At 38.1% G+C, this 13123-nt stretch overlaps 1 long non-coding RNA gene across 1 annotated transcript; it reads left to right on the top strand.

The window, feature by feature from the left end:
• The first annotated feature begins 8236 nt into the window (after positions 1 to 8236).
• On the top strand, positions 8237 to 11341 carry LOC131012856 (uncharacterized). Its single transcript, XR_009097490.1, has 3 exons — positions 8237 to 8515; positions 10467 to 10528; positions 11049 to 11341. It is a non-coding gene; the product is annotated as an uncharacterized LOC131012856 (long non-coding RNA).
• Positions 11342 to 13123: the final 1782 nt, after the last annotated feature.

Genomic DNA, 13123 nt, shown 5'->3' with positions numbered 1-13123 from the left:
ATACTATTTTTTAGTAATTACATATAAATATTAAATATAATTTAAATAATATATTTTACTTCTCCTTAATTGTATTAAAAGTAAAATTATATTTTTAAAAGTTTATTTTTAACCAATATTTTTTTCTCCTTAATTTCATTAAAATCTATTTATAAATAAAAAATACAAAAACATATTTTTAGCAAAAGAGTAGAAAATAAAATTAAAATAAATATAGAAAAAAAATCAAAGAAAAAGTAATGTACTCCAACTTTAAGAAGATAGGAGAGAGGAATAGAAGAAAATTTTATTTTAAAATTTTAAATAACTATAACTTATTTATTTTAAAAGTATTTATAATATTTTTCACACTAAATTAAAGATGTTAAGATTTTTTTTTTACTTGATCTTGTTATGATCTTTAATTTAAAATGCATATTGAATATTTTTTATGAATTAAATTTAATGATTTTAAGGAAAGATTTAAAATAAAAATAAAAAGAATAGAAGAGAGATAAAAAGGATAAGAAAATAAAAATAAAAAGAATAGATTTTTTTATACCCATATTAAACCCAACACAAACCCTATTCCCCTTATCTCTCCTGCGCCGCGCCCCTCCCATCTTCTCCCTCCTCTCCCTTTTCTTTCTATATATCATCACTTTCTCTCTTCTCGGCCAGATCCGCACTCAAATCAGCGGCCGCTCGTCCTTCCCGGCAAAGCAATGGCGATAAGCCGCTGACACGCCCGGCTCTCCCTTCTCTCTCTCGGCGGCATCACCGCCTCATCTCCTTTACCCCTCTGACTTAGATCGGCGACGGTGAGAGCCTCCGCCGTCTGAGCCCTAGCCCCAATCACGGCTCCCACAGAATCGGCCGCCGCCAGCCACGCCGCCTTCCCCTCCTGACTCCTACCGACGACACTAGCGCCGCCGTCCTCACTCTCCTCTCCCCCAGGTCTGACAAAATCTCTCTCTCTCTCTCTTTCCAACGAACTTCGGCGGACGACAGCAGCCCTCCTCCAGCCGCCGCCACCGCTCATTCTCCCCTTCAAATCTTCAACCGACAGCAGCAGAGTCGCGGCCGTCGCCGTCCGTCTGCCTTGGTAAAAACCCTATATTTCTTTAGTTTCTAATTCCTTTCATTTCGTTCCCCTTTTTGTTTAAAAACTGAAATTCTCTTCTCATTTCCCTCTTTGGCAGATCGGAAACCACCGCGATTCCGTTGCCGCCATCATCGCCGAACCCGACCCAGACTCCCAGAATACAAATCTCAGCCCAAAAGTAAAAGTATCACTCATCGCCGAACCCGACCACGCCTGCTCGGTCTTCCTTTGCTGGAGGAGCGTGAGGAGCACGTGGTCTTGGGAGTTGGAGAGCTTGTTGACCTCGGCGGCGGAGGAGGAGGAGTGGGAGGTGGTGGAGGAATTTTTGGTGGTTTGGAGGCGGAGTGAGGAAGGTTTGGAGTTGGTGGATGGGAGAGGGGCGCCGGAGGAAAGGGCGGAGGCAGCGCGCAGCGGAGGGTGAGAGCGTGGGTAGTGTTCATAGCTTGTCCATTTGATGTTTAGAAAGAAACGACGCACCCTTTTGATTCAAATGTTGGATGAAATTTGTGATGTTGGATGAAATTTGTTTGAATGTAATATTTGATTAATAATGTTTGAATGAATGTATGGATTTTTAGTATTAATATATGTATTTTTAGTTTTCTATTATGAGTTTTTAGTATTGGTAAATATATATTTAAAAAATCAGAAAATATAAATAAATTACAAAAAAAATATTTTAAAAGCCATTGTCTATATTAGAATAGACAACGGTTTTTTGAACGTTGTCTATCAGAGAATAGACAGCGGGTTTCCAGCCGTTGTCTATTAGAGAATAGACAACGGTCGAAAAACCGTTGTCTATGACCGCCCTCCAATAGACAATACTCTCATTTACAACAGTTGATTTTCTAATAGACAATGGATTTTGTCCGTTGTCTATTGGCGTTTTTCTTGTAGTGAGAAAATTATTTCCAAATAATATATCTGCTCCGGTATCATGGAAATATATCGGTGGGGTCTTGACCTTGTACCAAGGTGTCTGTCCTTCACCGCCGATCAATATTTCCGTTTGTTTTACTCCCTTTGATAAGAGCAAAACCTTCTTGGAGAAATCCCTTCCCGCAATTCGAGGTAGTTCTTCTTCAACTTCTGCTGGAAAGACTCCTCGTTTTGCTGTGCAAATTCCTGCTCCTGAATCTACATAAGCAGCAAAATATTATGCTTTGAACTTCTCATATAACATCCCAATAGAGATGTATATTGAGAATGGACTTGTCATCAGATCAGCAACCTTTGTCGGCCGATCGTAATTTCCATTCCACTTGCTTTCCACGACCATGGTTGATATTTGTCGAGGAAATTGCGTCCTAAGATCAGAACGTCAGTTTCTTGTCCGGCTTGGCCTTCGACTTAGATTTCAAAGCCTCCGACCTCCAGAATTCCGATATATCGGTTGCTCTCTGGATTTGCCAAATAATACAACACGTTACAAGGAAACTGATTTTCCTTTTCGGTTGTATTAAATCTTGTGGAAACCCATTTCCATCCTTCGGGACATTTGAGCTTAACCCTCATGTCTGGAGCTAGTGTTTCCTGAATAGCCTTTCTCTCATAAGATGGAGAGAAACTTCTTGTTATAGGCCCTGAAGTTAGCCTATTTCCCTGGAATGATAACCTTGGTGCTCCCAATCTGAGACTCTGATCGTGGCTCAGCACCTGCTTGTCTCCTACGTCAATGTCGATCTCCCTGATCTGGGGAATCTCCACTTGATTTGGATTGACTGCCTTGGCTACCTCCTTGAATATTTCTGGAATTTTAATAAATTCCTTTCCCAGAAATAATTCTGTATGATGGGAATTTGATAGGGCATATGACACTTGATATGTAAGCGAGTATGGCCTGTTCCTCCCGTCATGAGATCCTTCCTCTTGTAGTCCTGATATAGTGTCAGGGCTCGGTTGAAGGATGAATCCTGTAAATTATAAGCGATCTGTGGATACATCTCGGTTATAATCTTTTTGGCATAGAGATTGCCCGAAAAAGCTCCAAGAACTGCTTCTTTGGCATCCCTAATTCTCTTGTCGCAGAGTGCAATATCAATCGGTTGATCTGTCCCTGGGAAGAGGGCAGATTTGATTACCAACTGAATTGCTCCAATATGAATCCATTTCATCGTACTCGCGACTTCTGGCTTCATTCTTTTGAGATCCCGCCTTATATCTTCGGCTGGAACAAGTTGGATCTCCACCTGGTTACTTGTAATCTCGATTGGAAGCGCCATTTCTCGGCTGGTAACGCCGAAATAAACATGATGCCTCCTTTTGAATGGACTCAAGCTGTGAAAAACTTGATTCAGTCTTCCACTAGAAAACCCTTGGTATGTTTGTACTTCCTCGGTTTCCTTCTTGAGTTTTTTCACGAGCTTCTTCACCACCTCTTCTTGTGGGATCAGAAAATGACTGGTAAATCCATTCTGATCCTCCTTCTGAGTGTGGAAAACCTCGTTCTCTTCTTTAGTCTGACTCGTTCCCGGTTGATCCATTGGTCCAGTCTGAACCTGAATCTTCAGAACTAAAGACTTCTTCTTGTTCGTATATACTCTCATCAGAGGATATATCTTCAAATTGATACACGGGTATCAATTTCTGGTAGTAGAGGGCTTCTTCGATATCCTGTGTGGATTCAAATTTCTTTATCCCTCTTCTCTCGTTGTCTGGGCAATTGGTAGAGATATGCCCTTTTGCACCGCATGTCCAGCAGTTGCAATCTTTGAAACTTTCATTTGCTTTGGCTTGAGTACGCCTGAAAGTTTTCCTCGCCGGGATTCTCTTTTGAGATAAGAATCGGTTCCTGGATGGTCCGCTCCGTTGGCCTGATTTGTAAGAGCGTGCCTTCTGTCTGGTCCACATAGTTCTTGGCTTCCAAGAACTTCTCCTTGATATTTTCTCATAGGGTTGGTACCTATGTTTCTTTCTGTTCTTCCGTTGATACAACAACTCAGCCCCAATCTCTGTTGGAAGATCAATGTTGTCGCACATCAATGGAGATTTCTTGTTGAGTTTCCTCAATCTTTTGAGATTTCTCTGGTCCGCCGCCTTTTGGCACCATTCGGACAGCTTCCTGTGAACATATGACATCCTCCTTGACGCGCTGTCAAGAGGATATTCTCCTGGTGATACGTACTCGTTGATGAGCATCTCCCTCCATGGACTCGGAAACTTTGTAAAAAAGAGGTCCTTGGCGATCTTATCATCAACAACCCCCATATGGGCATATAGGGTGTATAGGCGCAAAAATTCATCAAGAGCTTTTGGCTCTAGCACTACCAATCTTAGGTTGTAAAGTGCCTGTAGATATTTCTTGCGCTTCTCCTCTGTAGATCCTTCGAAAAAGCCCATTCCAAGAAAATGGATTTTAATTTGTTTAGTAGCCAATTCAAGGATTTGAGTGATTGACGTGTGGCTAAACAAATCATTCTTTCCCTGGGTATCGGCTCTATCCCAGAACTGTTTCACCATGCCAGCAAAACTTGCTTCGAAGATCTTGGCAAATTCTTCTTTGTCATAATCTATCGTGGCAATCACGATCTTTAATGATGAAGCCCATTCGTCGATGAGATTCTCCCAATCTTTGAAACTGGCTTCATCGAGGTTGAGAATCAATCCGTATGGATGGATTGGTTCTAATGTGGCCTTTCCTACAGGAGTGTCCCGCATCTGAGGCCGTCGTCGTCGAGTTCGTTGAAATTGACTCGCATCTTCTTGAGCCGCACCTTTCTTTGACGACTCTCCTTCTTGATGCTCAGTTTTGGGCACCCCTTCTTCTTGGTTCATCTTTAGATCAACCATATTGAGGTTAGCAAAAGATTCTGCTAACTCCTGTAAATCTTCTAATCCGATTCGATCAAGGGTATTCATTTGCCTTTCATGATTCGGATTATGTCCTCCGGTTGCAACTCCTTGGATGCTGCATCAAGTGGTAGTGGATACGTCGGGTCTTTGGACCATTTATTCCGAATTCTTCCGGAACATGGTTTTCGCCTTTCGATTTCCTCCACCTTCTTCTGGATATCACGCAAGAGGGTTAGGATTTCCTCTTGTTTTAGTGATATTTTACTCATCTCCATCGGTAGTTCATACAGCTTGACGCCGTAATACTCCACCGTTCTCTGAATCTCCCGCAAGTTGACGTTGTCGGAAGAATTTGGCTCGATCTTTTGGTAGCTTGGATAAGCTACTCCCGCTTTGTCCTTCGGTTCCATCAAGTATGATATTGATGGAGGTAGGCTCTGGCTTGTCTGTTTGCCGATTTGGCCACGGCATTCTCCAATAGGGCATCAAGATGCTCCAGGATGTTTGTAACGATCTCACGAACAGTCTCCTCGTCCTCGGTAATGTTGAGCATAAGTGCTCGCCAATACCATCGTAATTCACCCATTAGGTGACTAGCCTCTCTTTCCAAAATTTGGAAAGATATCCTGTATACAAGACATCTCGGACATTCGTCCGGATCCATTCCAATCTTTATGGAGTCTCCTCCCACATAGGTTAATCCCAAAGGTAAATCATAAAATAAAATAAATATAATATAATTCCTCAATTAAAACCCGCTCTGATACCATTTTAGGCGAGCGTGGGTTTGCATGTGTTATAATTAGGGTAATTAGATAAAAAGTTCCAAAAGTGGGGTGGTTGTGCAATTTTTTATGTGATGGGGTCAATTTTACATTTTCAAGAAAAACAGGGGTATAATTTGAAAATAGTCAAGAATACGTCCATGGGCAAATTGAACACAAATCAAAGTATGTGATATAATTTGGATTTTTAGAAGTTCATGGGGAAAATGAATTTTGGACATAGTTGGTGATATTATACGCAATTATCCATTCTTTTAATTCATGTTTTAGAGTAGTTCCCGTTTAGAGTTGTAATTACGTGACAGATTACTTCTCGAGACGATTTACGGTATTTCTTTAATCAAGTTTATTTATTTGCTTTTACTTATGCTTTCTTTAAATTCTGTAAATTTACTTATGCGATTTAATGATGCTTTCTTTAAATTATGCACTTTGGTTTCTGCCTAGTTAGATTAGATTAGAAGTTTTAATTAAAGTTATTTAAATTTGATTTGTCTAGTTAATTCTTTAATTTAAGTTCTTTAAATTCTTGCCTAGGGTTTAATAGTTTAATTCGCCTAGATAATTTTAAGATTAAGTTTTTAGTTAAGTTTAAATAACAAGCATTAGTTAATAATTCCTTTTTGCCTAGTTAAGTTTAATTTGCGTTAATTTACTTTCCATGTTTTAGTTTAATAATCTTAAGTTTACTGTTTTCGTTGTGACATAATTAAAAGCCCTTAAAGATCTTCCTTGAGAGATGACACTGGGTCAACTTACCATCACTAGGATGTCCTTGTTCTATTGCAAGTCAACTTAGAGGTGTTTCTAGTTGAGTCAATACTCCAAAGCAGATGCAACATCAATCATTATATTCAATCTTTCCATCAGATTCAAGCAACAGTTGTGGGAATATAACCATTTTTCAAGGTTTCCCTTTGGCATATATTCAAGTACCAATGCCTTGAACTCTTCATTGGAGCAACTGCTTATGACGCTTGTCAGATTCTTGTGTCGAATGCTACGTAGTATCTCACATTCGACATCAAATCTTCTTGAAATACCTTCTAACTGCATATTAAACACCATGACAGCGATAACCTTCCCATTGTTAAGAATTCCTCTGTAAACAGAGCAAGAACTCCCAATGCCAAGTAAATTGCTTTCATTGAATTGTTCAGTTGCTTGTAGCAGTTCATAATAAGAGATTCTTTCCGGGACAATGGATATCATCTCATCAACTTCTCTAGTTGTCTTATCTTGCCTTTTGTATCTGACAATTATAAAGGCCACAGAAACAACTGAGATAAAAGCCACAACCCCTAAAACAATAAATGAAGTTCTTCCCACCTTCTTCCTCTTTGATCCATGATTAGAAATTTCATGGCAAATCTGGACATGAAACTTGGGAATTCCACACAATGCCTCATTACCCTTAAAAGAATCCATAGTGAAGTTTCTAAACGAACCACCAATAGGAATTTCTCCACTTAAACTATTGAAAGAGACATTAAAGTAGTCGAGGTGTTGAAGTGCTTCTAAAGACTTTGGAATAGAACCAGAGAGGTTGTTGTATGACAAGTCAAGAGTTAATAAATTGATCGTGCTTCCCACAGACACATGAATGGAACTGTAACACCCCGTACTTTTCCTATGATGTGAGATAGTGTCTTAACACTATTGAGAGAACTGAGATGTTGAGACGCGAGACTTTTTTTTTATGATTAGATAAGACAGATTGTTTTTTTTAAATAGAGATACGAGTGACTAAACCGAGGATAGAGTTAGAATGATGAGATTCGAGAAATGAGCTGAGATAGAGATGCTGATTGAATTGAGTTGAGATTTTAATTTTATTTCCGATTACCGGGAATAGATTTACCAGATACTGAGTTATCAGAGTTTGATTGACCTATTAAAGAGAATAGGTATAATGAGTCTGACCTAGAGTCGAGGAAGAAAGAGTGAGAACCTTGATGAAAAGAGTCGGTCCGAGAGATGTCTAGTTTGTTTGCTTTGCCGACTGCTTTGATGTGACATTATGTGAAATTACGTGACTAATCGATTATGTGATTTTCGTGATGTGTGTCACTGTGACCGAGTTATTATGATTTTTATTCGAAACCTTAGCATTTGGAATTTTGATTAAGTTTCCAAAGCAAGTATGGTTTATTTTTATCGAGAAATCGAATGATGCCGGTTTATGAAAATTTTTCCGGGTATAATATTTTTAAATTATTTTTTTTTCCTACGAAGAGGAATATTATAGTTGAGTGAGTGCACTAATAATAGTGCTATGATCATTATTTTGGTCACATGAATAATTATACTATGGTATTTTATTAATGAGTGACTTTACCATAGTTTTGTGATTTTTATTTAATCACCCTTCTCACACTTTATTTTAATCTCCCATACCATATGTTATATGTCTCAATTTTGCTAAGTATGGAATTGAGAGAGTAGAGATTGAGAGTATGAGATGAGAGAGTGTAGAGATTAGAGAGAGAAAGATCATTCATTAATTAGCAAATATTTCATAAGATTTGCAAATCTCCTTTAAAGATTGCAAGATCAAATTCAATCTTGCAAAGCCAAATCTCTCTCTCCCTCACTAAAATTTTCGGCCATCTCTCTCTCCCTCACTACAATTTTCGCCCAACACACACATACACTCATCTTCTTCACCTCACACTTCCACCATTTTCCACCATTAGAGCAAACCTTCGAAGCTCCCAATAATACTACCAAACACCTCACATCACTCTAAAACTTTCCATAAACACTATCTATCCTCATTTGATCAAGAGATTCCTTGAAGAAGAGCCTCAAAATTTAGAGTGAGAAAGTGTAAACTTTGGTAAGAACTTGGGTAAGTAACCATGTCTTCCCTAAAATCTTGTTTGAAAGATGTTATGTGAGTATATTCTTGAAAGATGAGCAAGAAAATCACCCCTCCCTTTTCTTTTCCAAATTTTCGAAAAAGTGGGTCTTCACCCCTTTCAAAATTTTTCTTTTTCTTTTCTTGTTTGGGGGTGAAAAATGAGAGTTATGTGATGTATATTGATGTTTGATATATGTTGTGAAATATGTGTCATGAGATGTGAAACCTTGATGGAAGTTAGTTTACCCAAAAATGGTAACTTTTGAGTTAATGAGTTAAATGATGAATTGATGATATAAATGAGTCTATGAGGTGTAGATGATGATGATTGATGGATTAATTTAAGTATATGATGTCAATTGGAGTTTTTGATGTGGGTTAGTTTACTAAAATTAGGGATATGTGTATATATGCCCTTATTGGTGAATTGATGGTTTTGATGTGAGATTAATTGGTTAAAAATGAAAGATCTATGAGTAGATTAAAGATTTGTATGTGTTTGTAAAAATTTCAAAGAGTTAGTTAGTAAAAATTAGGACTTTTTAGTCTATGTGTTATTTAAGTGTTTTTGCTTGGGATATATGTTTTTAAGCATGATAGTAGTGTCTTTGTATTTTTGATTAAGTCTATTGTAGGCTAAATAAAATTTTGGCTTAGTTTAGTTTGTATGATTTTTGAGTTTTTATATGAGGTGAGTTTGATGCTTGATAAAATAAGGTTCAATTTGCTCTATGATCATTATGAGAATTTTATCCATGTTTTGCTAAGAGTTTTATGTTGATACATGGATTTTCATAAAAATGTAATAAATATAGTTTTTATGATAAAAAGAGAGTAAATATGAGAATAATGAGTTATATGATGTAAATGATCATACTTGAGTATTTGAGAAATTTCGAGCATGAAATTAAAAAGGAATTTGTTAGATATGTTCGTTGAAGTGTTTTCTATGAGATTTGAGTGGATGATGAAAGAAAAGAGTCGAGATTGAGTATTACGAGTATTTTGATGTATTTGAATGTTTTTAAGTGCTTTAAGTGCTTAAAATGAGTTTTGATGTGTTTGCTTTGTATAAATGTTGAGTTGAGCATGTTTGCTTGTGTGTATGTTTCGGAGTCGTTTTTCACGACACACTGACCTACTGTTTTCGAGGTGTTCTTGATACCCAAACGCCCTGAAACTTTTATGGTAGGTATATTTGAGAGTCTTGAGCACACCGGTAAAATTTCAAGTCATTTGGACTTCGTTTGCTATTTTTATAAAATATAAAACTAAAACTGCTACGTTCTGCCGAATTGTTCGGTGAGTAGCCAATAGAGTCATCGTTTCCAGTAGCTTTCCTTAGCATTCTGGAACCCAAATTTTTATGGTTGAGACCTGAGTGTCCTAGCTAAGTACCCACAAAATGTCAGACCGTTTTGACAACGTTTACTATTTTTCAAAAATCAAACTTTTCGGTTGCTAAAAACTGCCGAATATGGTAGACTGTAGTAAAACAGTCATATCTCCTAAAATACTTGGAGTTTTTGATCCTACTTTTTTTTAAATGAAACTAGACTCGAAGAGGTTTCTTTTGGTATGAGTTACGACCCCAGGAGAGTTCTGTACAGAGTCTGGTGAGGTTTTAAAGTTGAGTCAGTGCAGAGTAAAGCTTGTTTTCGACTTGTCTATGTGTGTTTTAATATGCTTAAGTGCTTATACTTGTTTATGTGCTTGTTTGCTATGAGTTTGAGTCGAGTTGAGAGTTAAGTCGAAAATTGGACGTGTGAATCCTTAGAAGCCAAGTATACCTAGGGATTGAGTTTTAACGGGTAAATAGACGTTGAGTGAGAAGTTAGAGTAAAGAAGAGATTGGATTTAGAATTTGAGTTTCTGACTAAGGTTTGTTTTATCACATGAACCTTCGATGACGATGACGATGTGATGATGACATATGAAGGCCCGAGCGAGACGAAGAAGTAAGTTGCCTGATTTCTTTCCAGAATAAGCGAAGGACTTCAGGTGGGCAATATTTTGAGTATACAATTATTATCCGAGCTTTCTAAAATGATTTAATGATATAATGATGTTATGAGATTAACAAATGTTTTGAGATAAATGATATTTGAGAACTGTTTGACTTGCCAATTTTTTGATGTTGAGCTTGTGTGTTACCCTCTACTGATGAGACGAATTCGGTCCTGCCACAAGCGGGATTTTGTGCACAGAGGTGACTGTGAGCCGTCTTCGGGTCGGCCGGTCACGGTACTTGAGAGGGAGGCCTACTTCTCAGTACCTTAATTATGATGATGAGTTGTAGATGCGGTACATACATGACGTATACTTTGTCTGCAGACACTTATTTATGATGTTAATTATGAAAACTGCATGCACAGATTCATTTACGCTAACTTTATTTCTGTGTGTTGCTGAGATGTGGCAAGTTTCAAACCTATAGCTCTACGAGCACCTTTCTTGTTTTTCGGCATTTGCCCACTGAGTATTATGTACTCACGCCCTGCATGTATTTCTAAATGTGCAGGCTAAGCTGGGAGTGAGATTGGACTGGTGCTGATGGGGGAGAGTTTCAAATGATGTAAATTAAATTACTATTTTGCCTCTATGATAATAGAGTCTTGATGTTTGAATTACTTAGTTTCTTTTGAGATCAAGCAATACACTCACGGTTATGTGTCTTCATACATATAATCGGTTCGCCTTTTGCTGCGATACTCTGCAAATTATGCTTCCTTATGAAAAATGAACTATACGCGTTTTGTTTTTGTTCGTGAAATTCCTAATAATTAAAAAGTTATGACAATGTTGACGATTTTACCCTTGGGCTAATTTTATGAAGTTTTTCCTTAGCATGCTTTTACGTGAGCTTCCGCATGACGTTCACCTAGTTCTTCTTATCTTTTATTCTTTAAAAATACTCGTATCGATACTCGTACCCCACTATTACTAGTGTCGGGTTTTCGGGCTGCGACAGGAACCTTCTAGTTTATTATTTGCCAAAGACAAATTAATCAAATTCTGCAACTTCCCAATAGTGCTAGGAATTGACTTTGTCAATTGATTCATTGATAAGTTTATATATATTGCTGCTCCTAAGTTACTTATCTCTTTAGGTAAAAACCCATTCAATGAATTCGAGGACAAGTCTAGATTGATCAAATCTTTTAGGCCCCATAAGCTTGACGGTATGCTTGAATTCAAAATGTTGGAGTCTAGAAAAAGATTTCTTAAAGAAGAGACATTTCCTAGACATTTCGGAATCAGACCTGAAAATTGATTCTCGCTTATAGATAAAGTATAAATGCTGAATAGATCGCATATAGCATGTGGAATGGAGCCTCCCAACATGTTATAAGACAAATTTAATCCTTGAAGGTTATGCAGATGCTTGATAGTAAGTGGAATACTACCAGATAACTCATTGTTAGATAAATCCAACATCATCAAACTGCTTAAATTGCCTATTTCAACGGGAATCCTGCCACTGAATTTGCAGTTATAGGCATAAAATTCTCGAAATGAGGAAGATAAGTTCCCAATAGAAGGTGGAATGACACCGCATAGAAGATTATGACCAATTGACAAAAAAACTAGAAACCTGCAATTTGTCAATGATGTAATGAAAGAAGAAGACGGTGTCAGGGTAAGATTATTTTCGTCCAGTTGAAGAATTTGAAGAAGTCTTAGGTTGCCGAGATGAGTAGGTATAAAACCACTGAATTTGTTCCCATTAAGTGCGAGAATTGTGAGTTGAGAACATTAGAGATAGAGTTGGGTATTCTTCCATTGATGGAATTATTGCCAAGAAACAATTCTTCAAGAAAGGGAGAGGCATGGCATAAATGGGTTGGAAGAACCCCAGACAGAGCATTGGTAGTAAGTCCAAGACTTCGAAGAGTTGAAATGTTAAAGAGCTCATGTGGAATCGAACCGCTCAAGCAGTTCAAATCTAATGCTAATGTCTCCAAATGGTAAAGTTTGCCAAATTCAGAGGGAATACGCCCTGCAAATGATGAGAGTATAAGAAATGAGAGGTAATAGATTATAGCTCGATAGAAAAGAAAGAAAGAAAAAAAATTGTTGCAAAGTATAGAAAATAAAATCACGACTAGATATAGAACATATATAAAAGAAACAATAGGGCCGAATGGCCCTATTGAGCATACAAAATCAAAATTTAGCCCTAAATCTAAAAACATCGAAATTTAGCCATTAATTAGGTGGAATGCCTAATTTTCCATTTCTTCCCATCGCACTGCAGTTCTTCGATTTGGCCCAATCGCTCTGGCGCTCCTCGATTTGTTCCGGCGTAGTTTCGCAGACGTAGACGGAGGGCTCTCATATAGAGCGGCCGTGGCTGCTAGCGCGGTGGAGAAAGCGAGCTGCGTCGCGGAAGCTGAGGAAGCGGGAGCGATTGCTGGGGCTCTGGTCGCCAAGTAAAGGCGTAGTGTCGACGGTGGCTGCCGCCGTGGGCGACGATGGGCTCTCGTTGTTCGACGACATCGTTTCGATTGGGGGAATTTCGAGTTTCTATTTTTTTCTAATTTTTTTGGGCGTGTCTGGGATGATTTTTTGGATCTGATCTGATGAGGCGGCGGC

The sequence above is a fragment of the Salvia miltiorrhiza genome, chromosome 2 (assembly GCF_028751815.1).
Source record: "Salvia miltiorrhiza cultivar Shanhuang (shh) chromosome 2, IMPLAD_Smil_shh, whole genome shotgun sequence".
In the NCBI taxonomy this organism is placed as follows: domain Eukaryota; kingdom Viridiplantae; phylum Streptophyta; class Magnoliopsida; order Lamiales; family Lamiaceae; genus Salvia; species Salvia miltiorrhiza.
Note: the sequence above shows the minus strand (reverse complement) of the source record. Positions and strands in the feature narration are given on the sequence as shown.